This window comes from Ranitomeya variabilis, chromosome 6, assembly GCF_051348905.1.
Source record: "Ranitomeya variabilis isolate aRanVar5 chromosome 6, aRanVar5.hap1, whole genome shotgun sequence".
Lineage (NCBI taxonomy): Eukaryota > Metazoa > Chordata > Amphibia > Anura > Dendrobatidae > Ranitomeya > Ranitomeya variabilis.
In genome coordinates this window covers 334658581-334682794 of record NC_135237.1, presented here as the reverse complement: position 1 = coordinate 334682794, position 24214 = coordinate 334658581, and the positions used below count along the sequence as shown (strand labels likewise).

Sequence of the window (24214 nt, the reverse complement as noted above, 5' to 3'; positions counted from 1 at the left end):
GACTGTACCTTTAGGATAGGTAATCAATATGAGATCAATGGAGGTACAACACCAGCACCAGTATTCCCACTGATCTGCTGTTAACAGCTCTGGCAGCGGCCAGATGTAATCAGTGCATGTAGCCGAATACTATTTAGTGGCTGCTCCCAGGAGCTGCAGATCAGCAGATATTCATTTGAGTTGTCATAGGGCCATTTCCCCTCTTCCTGACTAGGCACATTTTGGAGTTTTATCGCATATGCATTTTTAATGGCTCTAAAATAATTTTTAATTTGGTTATTCAAATAATTTTTGCCTCTTTTTTTCACAACATGTTTCATTTTTTGCTTTCCTATTTCATTTACAGTGTTCCTGTTGTTCTACCTCCATGTATCACCAAGTCCGTTGACTTACCACACCATATACAAAGCTCCTGTGTATAAAGTCACTGGTGAGTCAATGTGTTACCTGTACACGGACGCTATACACTGCATACTATGTACAGAGCTTTTGTGTATAATGGCACTTATGGTAATATTAGTATTGTTTTTTGTATTAATGATCAGTATTGTAGTATACAGTCACTATGTGATTGTAATATATGATCTGGTCATGGTGTGATGGTATTTGTTTCTTATATGTGGTATTATTCGGTCACTGTGGTAGTAATATGTGGTCTGGCCATGGTGTGGCAGTATTTCTCTCTTGTATGTGGTATTATTTGGTCACTATGGGGTGGTAGTATGTGGTCTGGCCATGGTGTGGCGGTATTTGTCCCCTGTATGTGGTATTATTCGGTCACTATGTGGTGGTAATATGTAGTCTGGTCAAGGTGTTCGCAGTATTTGTTCCTTGTATGTGGTATTATTCGGTCACTATGATGTGGTAATATGTGGTACTGCCATGGGGTGACGGTATTTGTTCCTTATATCTGGTATTATTGGTCATTTTAAAAAGTTTGTGTGACTCATTACCTTAAAGAAAAATAAATACATTTGATGTGGTAATATGTGGTGCGGCCATTTGGGGGCGGTATTTGTACCTTATAGCTGGTATTATTGGTCATTTTAAAAAGTTTGTGTGACTCATTACCTTAAAGAAAAATAAATACAAATACACCTTAAAAGAGTATTGGATATTTTAAGAAATGTTTAATAGGTTAGAGTAGAATAGGGCCCTGCCAGAAGAGTCTACCTTGTTGTGGTAACAGGATTAAAAAATCTTTTGGACACAACAATCTGATGGCTGTGTATTGATTTGGTGTTTGATGGGAACTCTAATGTGTGATTGGTAAGGACATGGTGCCAAATTGGAGTTTTTCCAAGAGTGGGCGGTGCGACTGTGGAAGGTTCGGGGGGTGGAGGCAGAAACACAGGGGGCCCCAAAATTTTGCAAATATGGGGCTCTGAAATTCATGGTGGCAGTCCTGGAAAGTGGATTACACTGTTTGCAAATATCCAGACTATAGCCACTGTAGGATGAATGCATCATGATGGCATATGGCGTACAGTACCCACAGAGGCTGGGTGCACTTCGCATCAGCCACTATTTATAAATAGATGGTATAAGTCACAATATATATTATAAGCACAGAGGTCTATGCTGGACACAGTTTGTACTAATTTCAAAATTATTTATAGTCTCAGTGATTTGCTCTCTAAACATAAATAGTTACAATGTTTTCTTTAATTAGCATCTAGTCATGGAACATCAATTATTCAGGGTCTTGTGAATGTAAGGATCCAGTCATTCTGTTAGGATAGGATGCTCTGTGCCTGGAGCATCACACATGATATGCTTTGCTGGAATTCCCAAAATAATTCTCATTCCCATCCTGGGGAAAGTGTATATTCTTAGATACCAAACAGAGTTCTAATGGTGAAAACGTTCTCAGATATTACACTTACTGAAAATGAACAGTCCATTAAAGAACGTCACAATAATGGTACTTCTCTGTGTATTTGGAGCACATATTACAGAATAATTTGGTGAACATTTACAATACTACATGTCTGGGGTTTTCTATCAGTGACTTACACTACAATTGTCCTGAATTGTATTTATGTATGTTAAGAAAAGTGCCTGCTCTCCTTTCCTGTTCAGTCCTGTTTTTAAACAGCTGGTTGGTCAAAGTGATACTCTACTGAGTTTGATTTAAGCTGGTCATACACATTAGATGGCTCTCCCACACACAGAAGCACTCGCTCGGGCAAGCGCTACTGTGTCCTCTAAGAAAATTCACCACCAGCTAACATGTTGGTCGCTGGCCTGTCGGGGAGAACAATGAGATTGTCAGTTTGAAATCGGACATGCTCAATCAACATCTCTCCCAACCATTAGTCGGCTGGTGCTCCATACACATTAGATCATCGGCCGAACAAATCAGCATCGGCGGGTTCAGTCGACTTTAGTCTAATATGTTTGCGGGCCAGTAGTCAGATTGAGCCTTTAAGGTCTCCATACAGATTAGATGAAAATCAGCGATAGCAACTGCCCATCAAATGTTTATGGGGTCATATCTGACATATAAGGGTCTTTTGTTCTTAGGGAGAAAAGCTGTCTGCTAAAAGCTTTCTCCTCTACACCCAGTGAAAATACATGTTCAGCCTAGCAGAATGTTCATGTTTATGGGGGAGTCAGGAGAGGTAGTTGTTGGCCGAACAAGCCAGCAACAGCTAACAGCTATCTAAGGTGTACATCCATCTTTAGACTCATCCAGACACAAGACAAGTCATGAAACTTATTTCTTGAAAGTGAAAATATTTTTAAAAAGACAGAGAGACACTAGAAAAATAAGAGATATCATGGAAATAATTTTCCACCAGGTAATATATCATAAAGTGATATCAAATTGAGCTGATCTGATGCTATAAAGGACTAAGGATCAGGCTCATATCAGTTGCATGAGTTGATTTCATCTGCTGTTTTTTCCAAATACCATACAAATAAGTTATTTATTGACAATTTATTTTTTTACATCTATTGTGTTATTGAACTTTTTCACTGGCCTTTAAGTAAAGGGCTGCTTATAATGCAAATGGAAAATAAAAGGAGATGTTGAAAAGTTAATATAAAACATGTTACCTACAGTTCAAGCTGGCGTCTGGAGATTAAATAAAAGGAAATTGTCATGCTATAATAATATCTTCCTAATGATCCATGTGGCATCCAAATGGATGAAACGTGCAATGCTCTCAGCAGCAGCTTTCTGGTCTAGCTCATAGAAAAGAGTCCTAAAAAGGGACTGCAGCATTATCTATAGATAATAGTGCTAGAATATGTCAGGCGCTTATATTAAGGATAATTAGACATTGATGAGCTTTCCACAGAGCTAAAGACTAAGAGTTCATTTATATGGACCAACTGCTGGCAATGATACGGCCACCAATCAGTAAACTGTTACCTATCGGAGGTCGTTTTATTAGTAGACGATGTGCACTGAGGCTACTACAGTTCTTGGCAGCTCAAGTCCTTTTTCACCTGATGAATGAGTGTTTTGCTTGTCCACCGGTGATTGGCAGCCTGTTTACACAACGAGACAATCGTGAAACCATAGCAGTGCTCATTCATGATTATCTTGAAGGGTAAATGCATTTTAACCCCTTTACCCCCAAGGGTGGTTTGCACGTTAATGACCGGGCCAATTTTTACAATTCTGACCACTGTCCCTTTACTGGAACGCTTCAACAGATCTTAGCGATTCTGACACTTTCTCGTGACATATTGTACTTCATGATAGTGGTAAAATTTATTCGATATAACTTGCGTTTATTTGTGAAACAAATGGAAATTTGGTGGAAATTTTGAAAATTTCGCAATTTTCCAACTCTGAATTTTTATGCCCTTAAATCACAGAGATATGTCACACAAAATACTTAATAAGTAACATTTTCCACATGTCTACTTTACATCAGCACAATTTTGGAACCAACATTTTTTTTTGTTAGGGAGTTATAAGGGTTAAAAGTTGACCAGCAATTTCTCATTTTTACAACACCATTTTTTTTTAGGGACCACATCTCATTTGAAGTCATTTTGAGGGGTCTATATGATAGAAAATACCCAAGTGTGACGCCATTCTAAAAACTGCACCCCTCAAGGTGCTCAAAACCACATTCAAGAAGTTTATTAACCCTTCAGGTGTTTCACAGGAATTTTTGGAATGTTTAAATAAAAATGAACATTTAACTTTTTTTCACACAAAATTTATTTCAGCTCCAATTTGTTTTATTTTACCAAGGGTAACAGGAGAAAATGGACCACAAAAGTTGTTGTGCAATTTGTCCTGAGTACGACGATACCCCATATGTGGGGGTAAACCACTGTTTGGGCACATAGTAGAACTCGGAAGGGAAGGAGGGCCATTTTACTTTTCAATGCAAAATTGACTGGAATTAAGATGGGACGCCATGTTGCGTTTGCAGAGTCCCTGATGTGCCTAAACATTGAAACTCCCCACAAGTGACACCATTTTGGAAAGTAGACCCCTTAAGGAACTTATCTAGATGTGTGGTGAGCACTTTGACCCAACAAGTGCTTTACAGAAGTTTATAATGCAGAGCCGTAAAAATAAAAAATCATATTTTTTCACAAAAATGATATTTTCGTCCCCAATTTTTTATTTTCCCAAGGGTAAGAGAAGTAATTAGACCACTAAAGTTTTTGTGCAATTTATCCTGAGTACGCTGATACCCCATATGTGGGGGTAAACAACTGTTTGGGCGCATGGCAGAGCTCGGAAGGGAAGGAGCGCCGTTTGACTTTTCAATGCAAAATTGACTGGAATTGAGATGGGACACCATGTCGCGTTTGGAGAGCCCCTGATGTGCCTAAACATTAAACCCCCCACAAATGACACCATTTTGGAAAGTAGACCCCCTAAGGAACTTATCTAGATGTGTTTTGAGAGCTTTGAACCCCCAAGTGTTTCACTACAGTTTATAACGCAGAGCCGTAAAAATAAAAAATATTTTTTTTCCACAAAAATTATTTTTTAGCCCTCAGTTTTGTATTGTCCCAAGGGTAACAGGAGAAATTGGACCCCAAAAGTTGTTGTCCAATTAGTCCTGAGTATGCTGATACCCCATATGTGGGGGGAACCACTGTTTGGGCGCATGGCAGAGCTCGGAAGGGAAGGAGCGTTATTTGGAATGCAGACTTAGATGGATTGGTCTGCCGGCGTCACGTTGCATTTGCAGAGCCCCTGATGTACCCAAACAGTAGAAATCCCCCACAAGTGACCCCATATTGGAAACTAGACCTCCCAAGGAACTTATCTAGATGTGTTATGAGAACTTTGAACCCCCAAGTGTTTCACTACAGTTTACAACGCAGAGCCGTGAAAATAAAAAATCCTTTTTTTTCCCACAAAAATGATTTTTAGCCCCCCAAATTTTTATTTTCCCAAGGATAACAAGAGAACTTGGACCCCAAAAGCTGTTGTCCAATTTGTCCTGAGTACACTAATACCCCATATGTTGGGGCAAACCCCTGTTTGGGCGCACGGGAGAGCTCGGAAGGGAAGGGGCACTGTTTTACTTTTTCAACGCAGAATTGGCTGGAATTGAGATCGGATGCCATGTCGCGTTTGGAGAGCCCCTGATGTGCCTGAACAGTGGAAACTCCCCAATTCTACCTGAAACCCTAATCCAAACACATCCCTAACCCTAATCCCAATGGTAACCCTAACCACACCCCTAACCCTGACACACCCCTAACTCTAATCCCAACCCTAATCCCAACTGTAAATGTAATCAAAACCCTAACCCTAACTTTAGCCCCAACCCTAACCCTAACTTTAGTCCCAACCCTAACCCTAACTTTAGCTCCAACCCTAGCCCCAACCCTAACCCTAGCCCTAACCCTAGCCCTAACCCTAGCCCTAACCCTAACCCTAGCCCTAACCTTAACCCTAACACTAGCCCTAACGGGAAAATGGAAATAAATACTTTTTTTTAATTTTATTATTTTTCCCTAATTAAGGGGGTGATGAAGGGGGGTTTGATTTACTTTTATAGCATTTTTTTATAGCGGATTTTTATGATTGGCAGCTGTCACAGACTAAAAGACGCTTTTTAGAGCAAAAAAGTTTTTCTCCACATTTTGAGACCTATAATTTTTCCATATTTTGGTCCACAGAGTCATGTGAGGTCTTGTTTTTTTGCTGGACAAGTTGTCGTTTTTATTGGTAACATTTTCGGACACGTGAGAGTTTTTGATCGGTTTTTATTCCGATTTTTGTGAGGCAGAATGACCAAAAACCAGCTATTCATGAATTTCTTTTGGGGGAGGCGTTTATACCGTTCCACGTTTGGTAAAATTGATAAAGCAGTTTTATTCATCGGGTCAGTACGATTACAGCGATATCTCATTTATATCATTTTTTTATGTTTTGGCGCTTTTATACGATAAAAGCTATTTTATAGAAAAAATAATTATTTTGGCATCGCTTTATTCTGAGGACTATAACCTTTTTAATTTTTTGCTTATGTTGCTGTATGGCGGCTCGTTTTTTGCGGGACAAGACGACGTTTTCAGCGGTACCATGGTTATTTATATCTGTCTTTTTGATCGCGTGTTATTCCACTTTTTGTTCGGCAGTATGATAATAAAGTGTTGTTTTTTGCCTCGTTTTTTTTTTTTTTCTTACGGTGTTCACTGAAGGGGTTAACTAGTGGGACAGTTTTATAGGTTGGGTCATTATGGACGCGGCGATACTAAATATATGTACTTTTATTGTTTTGTTTTTTTATTTAGATAAAGAAATGTATTTATGGGAATGATATATTTTTTTTTCTTTATTTCGGAATTTTTTTTTTTTTTTTTTACACATGTGGAATTTTTTTTTTTTACTTTTTTACTTTGTCCCGGGGGGGGGGGACATCACAGATCGCTGATCTGACAGTTTGCACAGCACTCTGACAGATCAGCGATCTGACTTACAGCGCTGCAGGCTTGCCAGCGCCTGCTCTGGACCCGGAAGTAGTCCCTGCAGGACCCGGATGCAGCCCCGCGGCCATTTTGGATCCAGGGCCTGCAGGGATAGGAGGTAAGAGACGCTCGGAGCAACGCGATCACATATTTATATAGCACCATTGATTCCATGGTGCTGTACATGAGAAGGGGTTACATGCAAACGTCACCGCTGTGCTGTTAGGGCCGGAGCTCAGTCAGTGTCAGGAAGCAGACGCTGGGGGACGCGCAGGTGAGTATGTACTGTTTGTTTTTTTTACTTTTACGCTGGTAACTAGGGTAAACATCGGGTTACTAAGCGCGGCCCTGCGCTTGGTAACCCGATGTTTACCCTGGTTACCAGTGTAAAACATCGCTGGTATCGTTGCTTTTGCTGTCAAACACAACGATACACGGCGATCGGACGACCAAATAAAGTTCTGGACTTTATTCAGCGACCAGCGACATCACAGCAGGATCCTGATCGCTGCTGCGTGTCAAACTAAACGATATCGCTAGCCAGGACGCTGCAACGTCACGGATCGCTAGCGATATCGTTACAAAGTCGTTTCGTGTGAAGGTACCTTAACAGTAAGCAAACTAACAATGACAGACTGATACAGAGGGGAGAGGACCCTGCCCTTGCGGGCTTACATTCTACAGGATGGTGAAGGTGTTCTGTCTTGGAGATAGAGAGATCACAGATAATGATGCAGTAAACAGAATGTACTGTTATTAATCTGGTTACTTGAAACAAAACATAGAGAGATGAACTGGACTATAAGTTAGTAAGCATCAGGCGCATGTTCACACTGGCCACTAAACAGACAAAACTTAAAATAAAAACAAAATTAGCAAATACCCTCCAGTAAATAAATTCTCCAGGTATTTGCTCATTTTGTTTTATCTTAGGTTTAGACTGGTTACTTGTAGCAATGGACCCACGGCAAACAAAAGGCAGATGTCACACCAATCTAATTCAGCTAGTTTATCTGCTGGAAAGGGCTAGTAAGGAGAAGGGACCTTGTCAGGCATTTAGTATGTAGACTTTAGGCTACATAGAACAAGGCTACTGTATTGCAAATAGATTTGGATAATGTACTGAACACATTGAGTAATCTTTGAGACACCCTAATGCAGACATAGGAGCTGACAGTTTTTTGTATTTCTAGGCCAGATCTTTTCTATTAAATAATAAAGAAAAAACACTATGCAAGTTTGGTATCGCTGTAATTGTACTGACCTACGGTAATTCCAGGTCAATTTTACTTCACAGTTAACACAATGAAAACATAACCTTGTGTTTTTTCTTTTTTCCCCCTCAATTTCACCTCAATTTTTTCGCATTTACCTGAACATTTTATGGTACAATTAACGGTGTTCTTCAAAACTACAACTCGTCCTGAAAAAAAAAAAAGCCCTCGTTCAGCTATGTTGGAGGAAAACCAAAAAAGGTATGGCTCTTGGAAGAAGGGAAGCAAAAGTCGAAAGCACCGAAACAAAAAAAAATCACCCAATGCTTAAAGGGGTTGACCAATAGCCATAATGCCTTTTAGAAATATCTGATTTTAACCTCTTACTCATGGGACCCATAGCGGCCGCTTGGTGTGCCGCTCTTAGCGGCATGCCACTGGCTGGGAGGCCCCTGGTGGAGCGGGGGACCTAGGCAGCTGCCTGGTCTGCCTGCCCCTAACGCCGGCCCTGAACAGGAGACACCTGCAGGAAACCCAGGAAAAAAAAAAGAGAGTGACTGGGTATAGCTCTGCCAGTAAGGATTAAGATGCCACCAAATGTATTATAAAAATAGTTTTTTATTTAATTCTTCGTGTTTCAGAGCTGTTGTAGCTCTTTCCTCAGGCAAGTATCCAAACATTTTTATAATACATTTGGTGTCATCTTAATCCTTGTTGGCAGTGCTATACTCAGCCACTTTCTTTTTTCCTGAATTACATTTCTGGATCTCTGGACAGTGGAGCAGCAGCCAGTGGATTACACGCCATACCTTTCTCGGTGTTGTGCCTACATCTGAACAACCTATTCAGGTGAGCACTTTCACTATCAGGTTTTTTCCCCCATTTGTCTGTTGTGGTCTGCACAAGGTGCACTTTCTCTTTCTTTTCCTCTCTGTAGGAAACCCACCATGTCCCGGCCCTGATTGGATGACTGGACTGTCACTCACAACACTAACAGCTCGGCATGCCACCAGTCTCAGATTGGACAGCTGAGCTGTCTACCACAATACTGACAGCTCTGAAAGAAATATGCAAAGGGCAATCTGGTCTTACCCAAGTATGAGAGATAGAAGGATGGGGGAGAGAGGCTGTGTGTGATACAACCACTATATAGCATAACTGTCAGCTTCTGCAACATCCACAGAAACTAATTTGCACATTAAAAACAGGAACAAATGCGCTGCTGATTCCAATATCCGAAGACGAGATAGTTAATTGAAAGAGGTTTATTGTCAATGTGTTTCAAAGTCAGTAACGACTACTTCCTCAGGACAACAGCATGTAAAACTAATAAAAAATACTGACAGCTCAGCACGCCCCTGCACAGATTGGGCTGCCACTCACCCCACTGAGCGGAGGAATAGTGACATTATCATTCAAGATACACCATCTATCTATCTATCTATCTATCTATCTATCTATCTATCTATCTATCTATCTATCTATTAAAGCTGAGTGTATGTATGTGTGTGTGTATCAAGCCACACCCACTTCTCATAGCCCTGCCCAGGGTTGCAGAGGGAAAGTGCGAGACTCGGGTGGAGAGCGAAGCTGCAAGGGAGAGAGCGGGACATGGATGGAGAGCGGGGCTGCAGAGGGATAGAGCGGGATGGCGTGTGGAGAGCGGGACTGAGGAGGGAGAGAGCGGGGCTGTGGAGGGAGAGCGGGACACAGATGGAGAGTGGGGCTACAGAGCGAGAGAGCAGAACGGCGGGTGTAGAGTGGGGCTGCAGAAGGAGAGAGTGTGATTGGCGGGTGGAGAGCTGGACTGTTGAGGGAGAGAGCAGGACGGCCAGTGGAGATAGGGGCTGCGGATGGAGAGAGTGTGACGGCCAGTGGAGACAGGAGAGCAGGGTTGTGGAGGGAGAGGGAGAGAGCAGGGCTATGGAGGGAGAATGTGGTACGGCAATTGGAGAGTGGAGCTGCGGAAGGAGAGAGCGTGATGGTGGATGGAGTGCTGGGCTGCAGAGGGAGACAGCGGGGCTGGGGCGCGAAAGCAGGGCTGCTGAGGGACAGAGCGGGACAGCCAGTGGAGACAGGGGCTGCGGAGGGAGAAAGCGTGGCTGCAGAGGGAGAGAGTGGGAAGGCAGTTAGATACTATGCCCGGGCAATGCCGGGCTCTTCAGTTAGTCCAAAATAAAGGCCTTTCTATTATATGGCATGACAATAGATCAATTGCATTTACACATACACTGACAGACACATACAGAAAAGGGCCCTTGAGCAAGAATAGCATATGGGCCTTTTGCAGTCCAACAGCGCATCAAAATGCAATATTCCACCGGCTTTGGATGGGATGTGGGCCCCCTCACCTCTAGATAACATTTTATTAGTTTTTCCAACAACTTAATATATTCTTCCTCCTCTTCCCTACTACTACTCTTTTTCTGGAGTAACTACTTCTTTCCTGACTGACAACCATGCAGCTTTTCATTAGTGGTGCTCTAACAGAGTTAAAAAGTACACCACCTATTTTCTTCTTTTCATTTACTGATTTGGGCCAATAGTAGTATAATTTTAGTGTGGGACCAGATTGTAATAAGAGAAAGATAACAAGCACTGGAAGTGTAGACATAAAAGAGAGGGCCGACTGAGAGACTTCAGTTGGAAGAGTTTCTATCATCAGACTATTCAGATGTTTAGAACACTTACAGAAAAATGCAAACACATTCTAAAGGTACCGTCACACTAAACGATATCGCTAGCAATCCGTGACGTTGCAGCGTCCTGGATAGCGATATCGTTGTGTTTGACACGCAGCAGCGATCAGGATCCTGCTGTGATATCGCTGGTCGTTGGTTAAAGTTCAGAACTTTATTTGGTCGTCAGATCGCCGTGTATCGTTGTGTTTGACAGCAAAAGCAACGATACCAGCGATGTTTTACAATGGTAACCAGGGTAAATATCGGGTTACTAAGCGCAGGGCCGCGCTTAGTAACCCGATGTTTACCCTGGTTACCAGTGTAAAATGTAAAAAAACAAACACTACATACTCACCCTCTGATGTCTGTCACACGTCCCCTGCCGTCCGCTTCCTGCACTGACTGAGCGGTGGCCGTAAGTGAAAGTACAGCACAGCGGTGACGTCACCGCTCTGCTGTTAGGGCCGGCGCTCAGTCAGTGCGGGAAGCAGACGCCGGGGGACGCGAAGGTGAGTATGTAGTGTTTGTTATTTTACATTTTACACTGGTAACCAGGGTAAACATCGGGTTACTAAGCGCGGCCCTGCGCTTAGCAACCCGATGTTTACCCTGGTTACCCGGGGACCTCGGCATCGTTGGTCGCTGGATAGCGGTCTGTGTGACAGCTCTCCAGCGACCAAACAGCGACGCTGCAGCGATCGGCATCGTTGTCTGTATCGCTGCAGCGTCGCTTAGTGTGACGGTACCTTTAGACCCCCATGCACAGTATCATGGTGGGTAATACAATACTTTATTGCAGGGAAACTGTTTTGTATTTAGTGTGTATATCAGAATATATTGGCCCCTTGCAGCACTGAACAGACATTACAATCAAGGATACCAAAATAATCAGAATTTCAATAGAATTGTATGTGGAAATACACAGGTTGTTTTAGTATTATGTTACACCCCAGGAAGCCGGTTGTTTCAGTGGTATTGCCTTCCTAATAGGGGGGTGCCATGCCTGGAAGCAACAAGAATCCCTTTAACAGGTAACATGTACACACAACACTGTTCTGACTCCAGGCCAGAAGGGGGAGCTCTAGACCCGATGTGAGGGTAGCTTCCCTATATATTCTGGCTGGAGGAGGAGTTGGTGAGCAGTCTGTGAGGAGAGCTGGGGCCGTGCAGACACAAGGTTCTGCAGCTCCTGGAGGAGAGTCAGGCAGATTGTAGGAGACTGTGAGGGGAGAAGAGGCATAGGAGAGGAAAGATACTGGAAGTGGAGCTGCGAGTGGACTCCCTCCAGAATCAGCGCAGAAACCGGTCACCGGGAGTCCGAGGCTGTGTGGGACTGTATGCCCCACAGCAGAAACTGGAGGGCAGGAGATTCCAAGTCGCCTGTCCACAATTACACCCGAAGGCACAGCAGCTTATAGAGCCCGGAGTCACTGCAGTAGAGACACCTGTGAAAAGGCTCGCGTTGCCTGCCATGCGGGCACTGTCCTAGGACAAAGAGAGAGAGAAGACCTTGTGTGATGCCTTAGGCAGCAAGGGACGCACACTTCAGCGCAGTAAGGAAGGCTTCCAACCCCACCTGGCTCAAGGGAGTCCAAATCGCTTCCAGGCTGGCCGGACCTCACCATTACCTGTTACCAGCACCCTGGACTGTGGCTGCATACTACCAGTAAAAGGTAAAGAGACTGCAACCTTGTGTCCTCCAATTCTTTCCGGCACTACACCGTCTGTCATCTTTACCCACTACACTGGAAGCCCTGGGGACTAAGCTTCACCTGTGGGAAGCCATACCATCCATGCTGCAGTACCATCATTCCCAGTGGACCCCTTTAAGCAGTGTAGGACATCCGTGACCGAATACCACAGGTGGCGTCACGAACATTCTTTATTCAAAACAACCCCTTTAAAGACTTTCCCTTTAACTTGGACTCACAGGGCCACAGCCGGGTCGCTGCCACCGTGACTACCCCTTTAATGACCACTGGACCAGCTTCAATTATGACTATGGACTACCATTATATGATTCAGTTCAAAGGCTCTATGTCATGTGCAATCTATTATATCTATGCTATATTTAGGGTGATTAATTGCTTAGTGGAAAAGTTGACTAAAAATCTAAGAACTTGTAAAACACTTTTAGCTCTGTTGTTGTATTTTCCATGTTATGTGGCATCCAGCATTCTCACTATTGTTAGCAAGTATTTCTCAGATTAGTCCTCAAGAAACACCAGCTAGTTATATCAAGAGGATATCTCAAAGAAAAAACATGTGTGCGCAATACATGAATTGATTAATAAACAAGGCAAGAGGTAATCAAATGCTTCCATTCTAGCTGATATACACACATGGACAAAACTGTTGTTACCCCTTCTGTTAAAGTAAGAGAAACCCACAATGGTCACTGAAATAACTGGAAACTGACAACAGTAGTTTTTAGTTTACTGAATATCAACTAATGAATCTTAGGCTTTTTTGCTTTTGAATTGTGGTTTAAAAGAAAAATAAACAAACAAACTAATGAAATAAACTGAACAAAAATGATTTTACCCCTAGAAACTAGAAAAGAGTGAGAAAAATGTCACCATAGGGAAATGTTACACTAAGGAGTATTCTGTAATTAGCATCACAGGTGTCTAAAAAATTGTAATCAGTCAGTCTGTCTAGTTAAAGCGTGAAAAGTAGTCACTGTGCTATTTGGTACCATGGTGTGCATCACACTGAAGATGGACCAAAGAAAGCTACGTAGAAGTCTCAGGAAATTAGAAAGAAAATTATAGATAAGCATATTTAACATAAAGGCTTTAAGACCATCTCTAAATAGATTGAAGTTCCTATTACTACAGTTGCACATATTATTCTGAAGTTTAAGGTCTAATCAACAGTAGCCAACCTCCTTGGACATGGCCGCAAGAGGAAAATTGATGAGAAATTGAAGAAATAGATAACACAAATGGTAACCAAACCGCCCAAAACAATTTGCAAAGAGATTAGAGGTAAAGTGCAAGGTCAAGGTACATCACTGTTAGATCACACCATTAGTGTTGAGCATTCCGATACTGCAAATAACGGGTATTGGACGATATTCACTGTATCGGATTTCCGATACTGATTTCCGATACTTTTAAGATATCGGATACTGGAATCGGAAGTTCCTATAGTGCAATGATGCACTATAATGGAGTGTGGGCGGTGCGCGGGTGGGGTCTGTGCGTGACCATGGGGGGTCTGTGCAGGCCTGCCGCGGGTCTGTGCGGGCCTGCCGGGGGGTCTGTACGGGCCTGCCAGGGGTCTGTGCGGCCTGCTGGGGGTCTGTGTGGGCTGCCGGGGGTCTGTACGGGCCTGCTGGGGGTCTGTGCGGCCTGCCGGGGGTCTGTGCGGGCCTGCTGGGGGTCTGTGCGGGCTGCCAGGGATCTGTGCGGGCTGCCGGGGGTCTGTACGGGCCTGCCGGGCGTTGTGTGTGTGTGCAGGCATCGTCCCATGGGACTACAATGACAGTGATTGACACATTAGCCAATGATGGGACAGTAGTAGTTCCATCATCCGGCTAATGTGTTGAATGTAAAACAAAACAAAACACAAACATACATACAACATACATACTACATACATACATACAACATACTACACACTACATACATACATACATACAACATACATACATACTACACACATACTACATACATACTACACACATACTACATACATACATACATACTACACACATATTACATACATACTACATACATACTACATACATATATACAACATACTACATACATACAACATACATACTACATGCATACTACATACATTCAACATACATACTACATACATACATACATACTACATACATACAACATACAAACAGCATACAACATACATACTACATACATACATACAACATACATACTACATACATACATACATACTACATCATACAACAAACATACTACATGCATACTACATACATACAGTACAGACCAAAAGTATGGACGCACAGTCTCATTTAAAGATTTTTCTGTATTTTCATGACTATGAAAATTGTAAATTCACAGTGAAGGCATCAAAACTATGAATTAACACATGTGGAATTATATACTTAACAAAAAAGTGTGAAACAACTGAAAATGTCTTATATTCTAGGTTCTTCAAAGTAGCCACCTTTTGTTTTGATGAGTGCTTTGCACACTCTTGGCATTCTCTTGATGAGCTTCAGGAGGTAGTCACCGGAAATGGTTTTCACTTCACAGGTGTGCCCTGTCAGGTTTAATAAGTGGGATTTCTTGCCTTATAAATGGGGTTGGGACCATCAGTTGTGTTGAGCAGAAGTCTGGTGGATACACAGCTGATAGTCCTACTGAATAGACTGTTAGAATTTGTATTATGGCAAAAAAAAAGCAGCTAAGTAAAGAAAAATGAGTGGCCATCATTACTTTAAGAAATGAAGGTCAGTCAGTCCGAAAAATTGGGAAAACTTTGAAAGTGTCCCCAAGTGCAGTTGCAAAAGCCATCAAGCGCTACAAAGAAACTGGCTCACACGAGGACCGCCCCAGGAAAGGAAGACCAAGAGTCACCTCTGCTTCTGAGGATAAGTTTATCCGAGTCACCAGCCTCCGAAATCGCAGGTTAACAGCAGCTCGGATTAGGGACCAGGTCAATACCACACAGAGTTCGAGCAGCAGACACATCTCTACAACAACTGTTAAGAGGAGACTTTGTTCAGCACGCCTTCATGGTAAAATAGCTGGTAGGAAACCGCTGCTAAGGACAGGCAACAAGCAGAAGAGACTTGTTTGGGCTAAAGAACACAAGGAATGGACATTAGACCAGTGGAAATCTGTGCTTTGGTCTGATGAGTCCAAATTTGAGATCTTTGGTTCCAACCACCGTGTCTTTGTACAATGCAGAAAAGGTGAACGGATGGACTCTACATGCCTGGTTCCCACCGTGAAGCATGGAGGAGGAGGTGTGATGGTGTGGGGGTGCTTTGCTGGTGACACTGTTGGGGATTTGTTCAAAACTGAAGGCATACTAAACCAGCATGGCTACAACAGCATCTTGCAGTGGCATGCTATTCCATCCGGTTAGTTGGACGATTATTTATTTTTCAACAGGACAATGACCCCAAACACACCTCCACGCTATGTAAGGGCTATTTGACCAAGAAGGAGAGTGATGGGGTGCTACGCCAGATAACCTGGCCTCCACAGTCACCAGATGTGAAACCCATTCAAGATTGTTTGGGGTGGGCTGGACTGCAGAGTGAAGGCAAAAAGGCCAACAAATGCTAAGAATCTCTGGGAACTCCTTCAAGATTGTTTGGAAGACCATTCCTGGTGACTATCTCTTGAAGCTCATCAAGTGAATGCCAAGTGTGTGCAAAACAGTCATCAACGCAAAAGGTGGCTACTTTGAAGAACCTAGAATATAAGACATAATTTCAGTTGTTTCACACTTTCTTGTTAAGTATATAATTCCACATGTGTTAATTCATAGTTTTGATGCCTTCAGTGTAAATGTACAATTTTCATAGTCATGAAAATACAGAAAAATCTTTAAATGAGAAGGTGTGTCCAAACTTTTGGTCTGTACTGTACATACTACATACATACTACATACATAAAACATACATACTACATACATACATACAACATACATACTACATACATACATACATACAACATATATACTACATACATACTACATACATACAAACATACATACTACATACTACATACATACATACTACATACATACTACATACATAAAACATACATGCTACATGCACACTACATACATACTACATACATGCTACATACATACAACATACATACAACATACATACTACATACATACTACATACATACAACATACATCATACATACAACATACTACATACATACAACATACTACATAAATACAACATACTACATACATTCAACATACTACATACATACTACATACAATACATACATACAGACATACAGTACATATAACATAGAGTACATACTCACCATCACTTGTCACTTTGTTCCCTGAAGCCAGTGTCATCTGTAAAAAATATGAAAATAACAAACAAACAACATACTCCCTGATCCGCAGAAATCCACGAGTGTCCCACGACGATCTCCCGTGGAGAACGGCAGCATCAGCTGATGCGACCACTCTATAAGGGGCTCCAGGAATACAATGACGGGAGGAAGGCATCCTTCCGCACTGTATTCCTCCGCCGCTGTAAAAAAATAGTCCCTACTCTCACTTTTGGCATTGCTGTGTGAGAAATTTCCCACGCAGCAATTGCCATAAAGTGAGACTCTGAACTATAGTAACTTCTCAGTGATGCACTGCAGGAGCCATTGTCTCCTGTCAGTGTGTCACTGAAGGTCCTATAGAGCAGTGACATCACCCGATGTCACTGTTCTATAGGGAAGATCGTCGTGGGACGCTCGTTAATAATTGGACTACGGTGGACAGGTAGTATACGGTTTATTATTTTTCGTTTTTTGCAGGCGCTGAAGTATGGTAAGTATGGCTAAATGCAGAATATTAAAATACTTTTTTCTGGCTGTCTTTATTTTTTTTTTAACTCTTTCACTGCACTAGTATTAATAATGGATAGGCGTCTTATTGACGCCTCTCCATTATTAACCCGGCTTAATGTCACCTCACAATAGCAAGGTGACTTTAACCCCTTATTATCCCATATCCCACCGCTACACGGGAGTGGGGCTAAGTGAGTTGTATTAGCGCCGGGTTGCGCCTGATGGCAACATGTTTCATCCGTTTTTTGCCGGATCCGTCAAAAAAGCTGTTTCCGCCAGACGGAAAACACATACAGTCTGGTGAAAAAACGCACAGCGACAGATCCGGCAAAAAACGGATGAAGCATGTGGCCATCAGGCGTAATCCGTCGCTAATACAACTCTATGAGAAAAAACGGATCGGACGGAAAAAAACGCATCCTGCAAATGTGCTCGCAGGATGCGTTTTTTTACCCATAGACTTGTCTTAGCGATGGATAGCAACGGATGGCCACACGTCACATCCGTCATGCAACGGATCCGTCATGTTTTGGCAGACCGTCGGCACGAAAAAACATTCAAGAGTACGTTTTTTGTCCATCTCCACCATTTTCTACTGCGCATGCGCGGTCGAAACTCCGCCCCTCCTCCCCAGACTTCAGAATGGGCAGCAGATGCGTTGAAAAACTGCATCCGCTGCCCATGTCGTGCACAAATTTCACAACGTGCGTCAGTACGTCGGCCCGACGCATAGCACCGGACCCGGACCGACGCAAGTGTGAAAGAGGCCTTAATGAGCGTTTAATTTAAAAGAAAAAAAAACGGAAAAAAATGGCGTGGGCTCCCGCGCAATTTTCTGTGCCAGAGGGGGGAAGCCAACGGCCGGGGGCCAATATTTGTAGCCTGCTATGAATATCAGCCCACAGCTGTCTGCGTAGTGTTGTGAATTCCGCTCTTGGCCTCCCTCCGGTGGTTGTAAGTAGCACTTTTGTGAGTTCTGCTCTTGGGCTCCCTCTGGTGGTTTTGAGTGGTATGGCTGCTTCTTGGATTTAGCATCAGCAGCTGCTTCCACTGATCGTCTTACTGGCTTGACTATTTTAGTCTGGCCTTATCCCTCAATCAATGCCAGTTGTCAATTGTTCCTGCTTGGAGTCACGGCTCTTTTGGATTTCCCTGACACTCTGACCTGTTCAGCAAAGATAAGTCCTTGCTTGTCCTTTTGCAGTCCTCTTGTTGTGGACTTTGTTGTTCAGCACATTCTATGTTTTGCCCATTTGTCCAGCTTATCAGTATGGATCTATTCAGCTAGCTGGCAGCTCTGGGCAGCAGATTTTGCCCTCCACACCTTTAGTCAGGTGTGGAGATTTTTGCATTTCTCTGCGGTGGGCTTTTTCTAGTTTTTATTACTGACCGCACAGTGTTCTTTCCTGTACTGTCTATCTAGCTAGAAGTGGCCTCCTTTGCTAAATCCTGTTTCATTCTACGTGTGTCATTTCCTTCTCCACTCACAGTCATTATTTGTGGGGGGCTATCTGTCCTTTGGGGATTTTCTCTGAGGCAAGATAGCTTTCCTGTTTCTACCTTTAGGGGTAGCTAGTTCTCCGGCTGTGATGAGGTGTCCAGGGAGTGACAGGAACATCCCACGGCTACTGCTAGTGTTGTGTTAAGATCAGGAACTGCGGTCAGTATAGTTACCACCTGCTCAGAGCTAGTCGCATGTCGCTCCTAAATTACCAGTCCATAACAGTACAACTGGCCAAAAATGAGTTGAATGCATCTCAAAAGAAGGAAAAGAAAAAGAGTTCTGAGCCATTTTTTTTTTCTTTAGTCTGTTTTGTCTTTTTCCTTCCTCTTAATCTTTGGGTGGTTCAGGATTTGGGCGCGGGCATGGATGTTCAGGGTTTGTTTTCTCGTGTGGATCAGCTTGCTGCAAGAGTACAGAGTATCCAAGATTTTGTTGTTCAGATTCCGTCTTTAGAGCCTAGAATTCCTACTCCAGATTTGTTTTATGGGGATAGATCCAAGTTTTTGAACTTTAAAAATAACTGCAAATTGTTTTTTGCTCTGAAACCCCGTTCCTCTGGTGATCCCATTCAGCAAGTTAAAATAGTTATTTCTTTGCTGCGTGGTGACCCTCAGGACTGGGCATTCTCCCTTGAGTCAGGGGATCCGGCATTGCTTAATGTAGATGCATTTTTTCAATCGCTCGGATTATTGTATGACGAACCTAACTCTGTGGATCATGCGGAAAAAACCTTGTTGGCCCTGTGTCAGGGTCAGGAAGCGGCAGAATTATACTGCCAGAAATTTAGAAAATGGTCTGTGCTCACTAAATGGAATGAGGACGCTCTGGCAGCAATTTTCAGAAAGGGTCTTTCTGAAGCCCTTAAAGATGTTATGGTGGGGTTCCCCACACCTGTTGGTTTGAGCAAATCTATGTCTCTAGCCATTCAGATTGATCGGCGCCTGCGCGAGCGCAAAGTGGTGCACCATATGGCAGCGTCCTCTGAACAGAGTCCTGAGCCTATGCAATGTGATAGGATTTTGACTAGAGCAGAACAGAGGGGATACAGACGTCAGAATGGGCTGTGTTTTTACTGTGGTGATTCTGCTCATGCTATTTCTCATTGCCCTAAGCATATTGAGAGGGTAGCTAGATCTGTTACCATCAGTACTGTACAGCCTAAATTTCTCCTGTCTGTGACCCTGATTTGCTCATTGTCATCCTTTTCTGTCATGGCATTGGTGGATTCAGGCGCTGCCCTGAACTTAATGGACTTAGAATTCGCCAGGCGCTGTGGTTTTTCTTTGCAGCCTTTGCAGAGCCCTATTCCTTTGAGGGGTATTGATGCTACACCGTTGACCAAGAATAAACCTCAGTATTGGACTCAGCTGACTATGTGCATGGCTCCAGCACATCAGGAAGATTGCCGTTTTCTGGTGTTGCATAATTTACATGATGTTGTTGTACTGGGTTTTCCATGGTTACAAGTACACAATCCAGTGCTGGATTGGAAATCTATGTCTGTGACTAGTTGGGGTTGCCAAGGGGTACATAGTGACGTTCCTTTGATGTCAATTTCCTCTTCCCCCTCTTCTGATGTTCCTGAATTTTTGTCAGATTTTCAGGATGTATTCGATGAGCCCAAGTCCAGTTCCCTTCCTCCACATAGGGACTGTGATTGTGCTATTGACTTGATTCCTGGCTGTAAGTTCCCTAAGGGCCGACTTTTCAATCTATCTGTGCCCGAGCATGCCGCCATGCGGAGCTATGTTAAGGAGTCTTTGGAGAAGGGGCATATTCGGCTGTCTTCGTCACCATTGGGAGCGGGATTCTTTTTTGTTGCCAAGAAGGATGGCTCCTTGAGACCCTGTATTGATTATCGCCTTCTTAATAAGATCACGGTCAAATTCCAATACCCTTTACCTTTGCTTTCAGATTTGTTTGCTCGGATTAAGGGGGCTAGTTGGTTTACCAAGATTGACCTTCGAGGGGCATATAATCTTGTTCGTATTAAACAGGGTGACGAATGGAAAACTGCATTTAATACGCCCGAAGGCCATTTTGAATACCTTGTGATGCCTTTCGGGCTTTCTAATGCTCCTTCTGTATTTCAGTCCTTCATGCATGATATTTTCCGCAATTATCTTGATAAATTCTTGATTGTGTATTTGGATGATATTTTGATTTTTTCCGATGATTGGGAGTCTCATGTGAAGCAGGTCAGGATGGTATTCCAGATCCTTCGTGATAATGCCCTATTTGTGAAGGGGTCTAAGTGCCTATTTGGAGTTCAGAAGGTCTCTTTTTTGGGGTTTATTTTTTCTCCTTCGTCTATAGAAATGGATCCTGTTAAGGTCCAAGCCATTCATGACTGGATTCAGCCCACATCTGTGAAGAGCCTTCAGAAATTTTTGGGCTTTGCTAATTTTTATCACCGTTTCATTGCCAACTTCTCCAGTGTAGTTAAACCCCTGTCCGATTTGACGAAGAATGGCGCTGATGTGACGAATTGGTCCTCTGCGGCTGTTGAGGCCTTTCAGGAGCTTAAACGCCGATTTACTTCTGCCCCTGTGTTGCGTCAGCCGGATGTTTCTCTTCCTTTTCAGGTTGAGGTTGACGCTTCTGAGATTGGGGCAGGGGCCGTTTTGACACAGAGGAATTCTGATGGTTCCTTGATGAAACCATGTGCCTTCTTTTCCCGAAAGTTTTCGCCTGCGGAACGCAATTATGATGTCGGCAATCGGGAGTTGTTGGCTATGAAGTGGGCATTTGAGGAGTGGCGACATTGGCTTGAGGGAGCCAGGCACCGCGTTGTGGTCTTGACCGATCATAAGAATCTGATTTACCTTGAGTCGGCTAAGCGGCTGAACCCTAGACAGGCTCGATGGTCCCTGTTTTTCTCCCGTTTTGATTTTGTGGTCTCATATCTTCCGGGATCTAAGAATGTTAAAGCGGATGCCCTCTCTAGGAGTTTTTTGCCTGATTCTCCTGGAGTTCTTGAGCCGGTTGGCATTCTTAGGGAAGGGGTGGTTCTTTCTGCCATCTCCCCTGATTTACGGCGGGTGCTTCAGGAATTTCAGGCTGATAAACCTGACCGCTGTCCTATGGGGAAGCTGTTTGTTCCTGATAGATGGACAAGTAAGGTAATTTCTGAGGTCCATTGTTCTGTGTTGGCCGGTCATCCTGGGATTTTTGGTACCAGAGATTTGGTTGCTAGGTCCTTTTGGTGGCCTTCCTTGTCGTGGGATGTGCGTTCTTTTGTGCAGTCCTGTGGGACTTGTGCCCGGGCTAAGCCTTGCTGTTCCCGCGCTAGCGGGTTGCTTTTGCCTTTGCCTGTCCCTGAGAGGCCCTGGACGCATATTTCCATGGATTTTGTTTCGGATCTTCCTGTGTCCCAGAGGATGTCTGTTATCTGGGTGGTTTGTGACCGGTTCTCTAAAATGGTCCATTTGGTACCTTTGCCTAAATTGCCTTCCTCCTCTGATTTGGTTCCATTGTTTTTTCAGCATGTGGTTCGTTTGCATGGCATTCCGGAAAATATTGACAGAGGTTCCCAGTTTGTTTCCAGGTTTTGGCGGGCCTTTTGTGCTAAGATGGGCATTAATTTGTCTTTTTCTTCGGTGTTCCATCCTCAGACAAATGGCCAAACTGAGCGAACTAGTCAAACCTTGGAAACCTATTTGAGATGCTTTGTGTCTGCTGATCAGGATGATTGGGTGGCTTTCTTGCCGTTGGCTGAGTTTGCCCTTAATAATCGGGCCAGTTCGGCTACTTTGGTTTCGCCTTTTTTTTTGTAATTTTGGTTTCCATCCTCGTTTTTCTTCAGGGCAGGTTGAGCCTTCTGATTGTCCTGGTGTAGATTCTGTGATGGACAGGTTACAGCAGATTTGGACTCATGTGGTAGATAATTTGATGTTGTCTCAGGAAAAGGCTCAGCGTTTTGCTAACCGCCGTCGGTGTGTTGGTCCTCGGCTTCGGGTGGGGGATTTAGTCTGGTTATCTTCTCGTCATGTTCCTATGAAGGTTTCTTCCCCCAGGTTTAAGCCTCGGTTTATTGGTCCTTATAAGATTTCTGAGATTATCAATCCAGTGTCTTTTCGTTTGGCCCTTCCAGCCTCTTTTGCCATCCACAATGTTTTCCATAGATCTTTGTTGCGGAGATATGTGGTACCCGTTGTTCCTTCTGTTGATCCTCATGCCCCGGTGTTGGTTGAGGGGGAGTTGGAATATGTGGTTGAGAAAATATTGGATTCTCGTTTTTCGAGGCGGAGGCTTCAGTATCTTGTCAAGTGGAAGGGTTTTGGCCAGGAGGATAATTCTTGGGTGGTTGCCTCCGATGTTCATGCCGCCGATTTGGTTCGTGCTTTTCACTTGGCTCGTCCTGATCGGCCTGGGGGCTCTGGTGAGGGTTTGGTGACCCCTCCTCAGGGGGGGTACTGTTGTGAATTCCGCTCTTGGGCTCCCTCCGGTGGTTGTAAGTAGCACTTTTGTGAGTTCTGCTCTTGGGCTCCCTCTGGTGGTTTTGAGTGGTATGGCTGCTTCTTGGATTTAGCATCAGCAGCTGCTTCCACTGATCGTCTTTCTGGCTCGGCTATTTTAGTCTGGCCTTATCCCTCAATCAATGCCAGTTGTCAATTGTTCCTGCTTGGAGTCACGGCTCTTTTGGATTTCCCTGACACTCTGACCTGTTCAGCAAAGATAAGTCCTTGCTTGTCCTTTTGCAGTCCTCTTGTTGTGGACTTTGTTGTTCAGCACATTCTATGTTTTGCTCATTTGTCCAGCTTATCAGTATGGATCTATTCAGCTAGCTGGAAGCTCTGGGCAGCAGATTTTGCCCGCCACATCTTTAGTCAGGTGTGGAGATTTTTGCATTTCTCTGCGGTGGGCTTTTTCTAGTTTTTATTACTGACCGCACAGTGTTCTTTCCTGTACTGTCTATCTAGCTAGAAGTGTAAACTGTAAAGCGCTGCGGAATATGTTGGCGCTATATAAATAAAGATTATTATTATTATTATTAAGTGGCCTCCTTTGCTAAATCCTGTTTCATTCTACGTGTGTCAAGTCCTTCTCCACTCACAGTCATTATTTGTGGGGGGCTATCTGTCCTTTGGGGATTTTCTCTGAGGCAAGATAGCTTTCCTGTTTCTACCTTTAGGGGTAGCTAGTTCTCCAGCTGTGACGAGGTGTCCAGGGAGTGACAGGAACATCTCACGGCTACTGCTAGTGTTGTGTTAAGATCAGGAACTGCAGTCAGTATAGTTACCACCTGCTCAGAGCTAGTCGCATGTCGCTCCTAAATTACCAGTCCATAACAGCGTAGCCTTTACTGGCTATTAAAATAGGGGGACCCCCACAAAAAATGACGTGGGGTCCCCCTATATTTTATAG

General features: G+C 43.5%; 1 long non-coding RNA gene across 2 annotated transcripts in view; it reads left to right on the top strand.

Annotated features, from left to right (window-relative positions):
- The first annotated feature begins 344 nt into the window (after window positions 1-344).
- Window positions 345-24214, top strand: part of LOC143781153 (uncharacterized) — a 93987-nt gene continuing 70117 nt past the window's right edge. For both annotated transcript variants that reach the window (XR_013216591.1, XR_013216592.1), the window contains exon 1: window positions 345-430. This is a non-coding gene — a long non-coding RNA (uncharacterized LOC143781153). The remainder of the gene's footprint in view (window positions 431-24214) is intronic.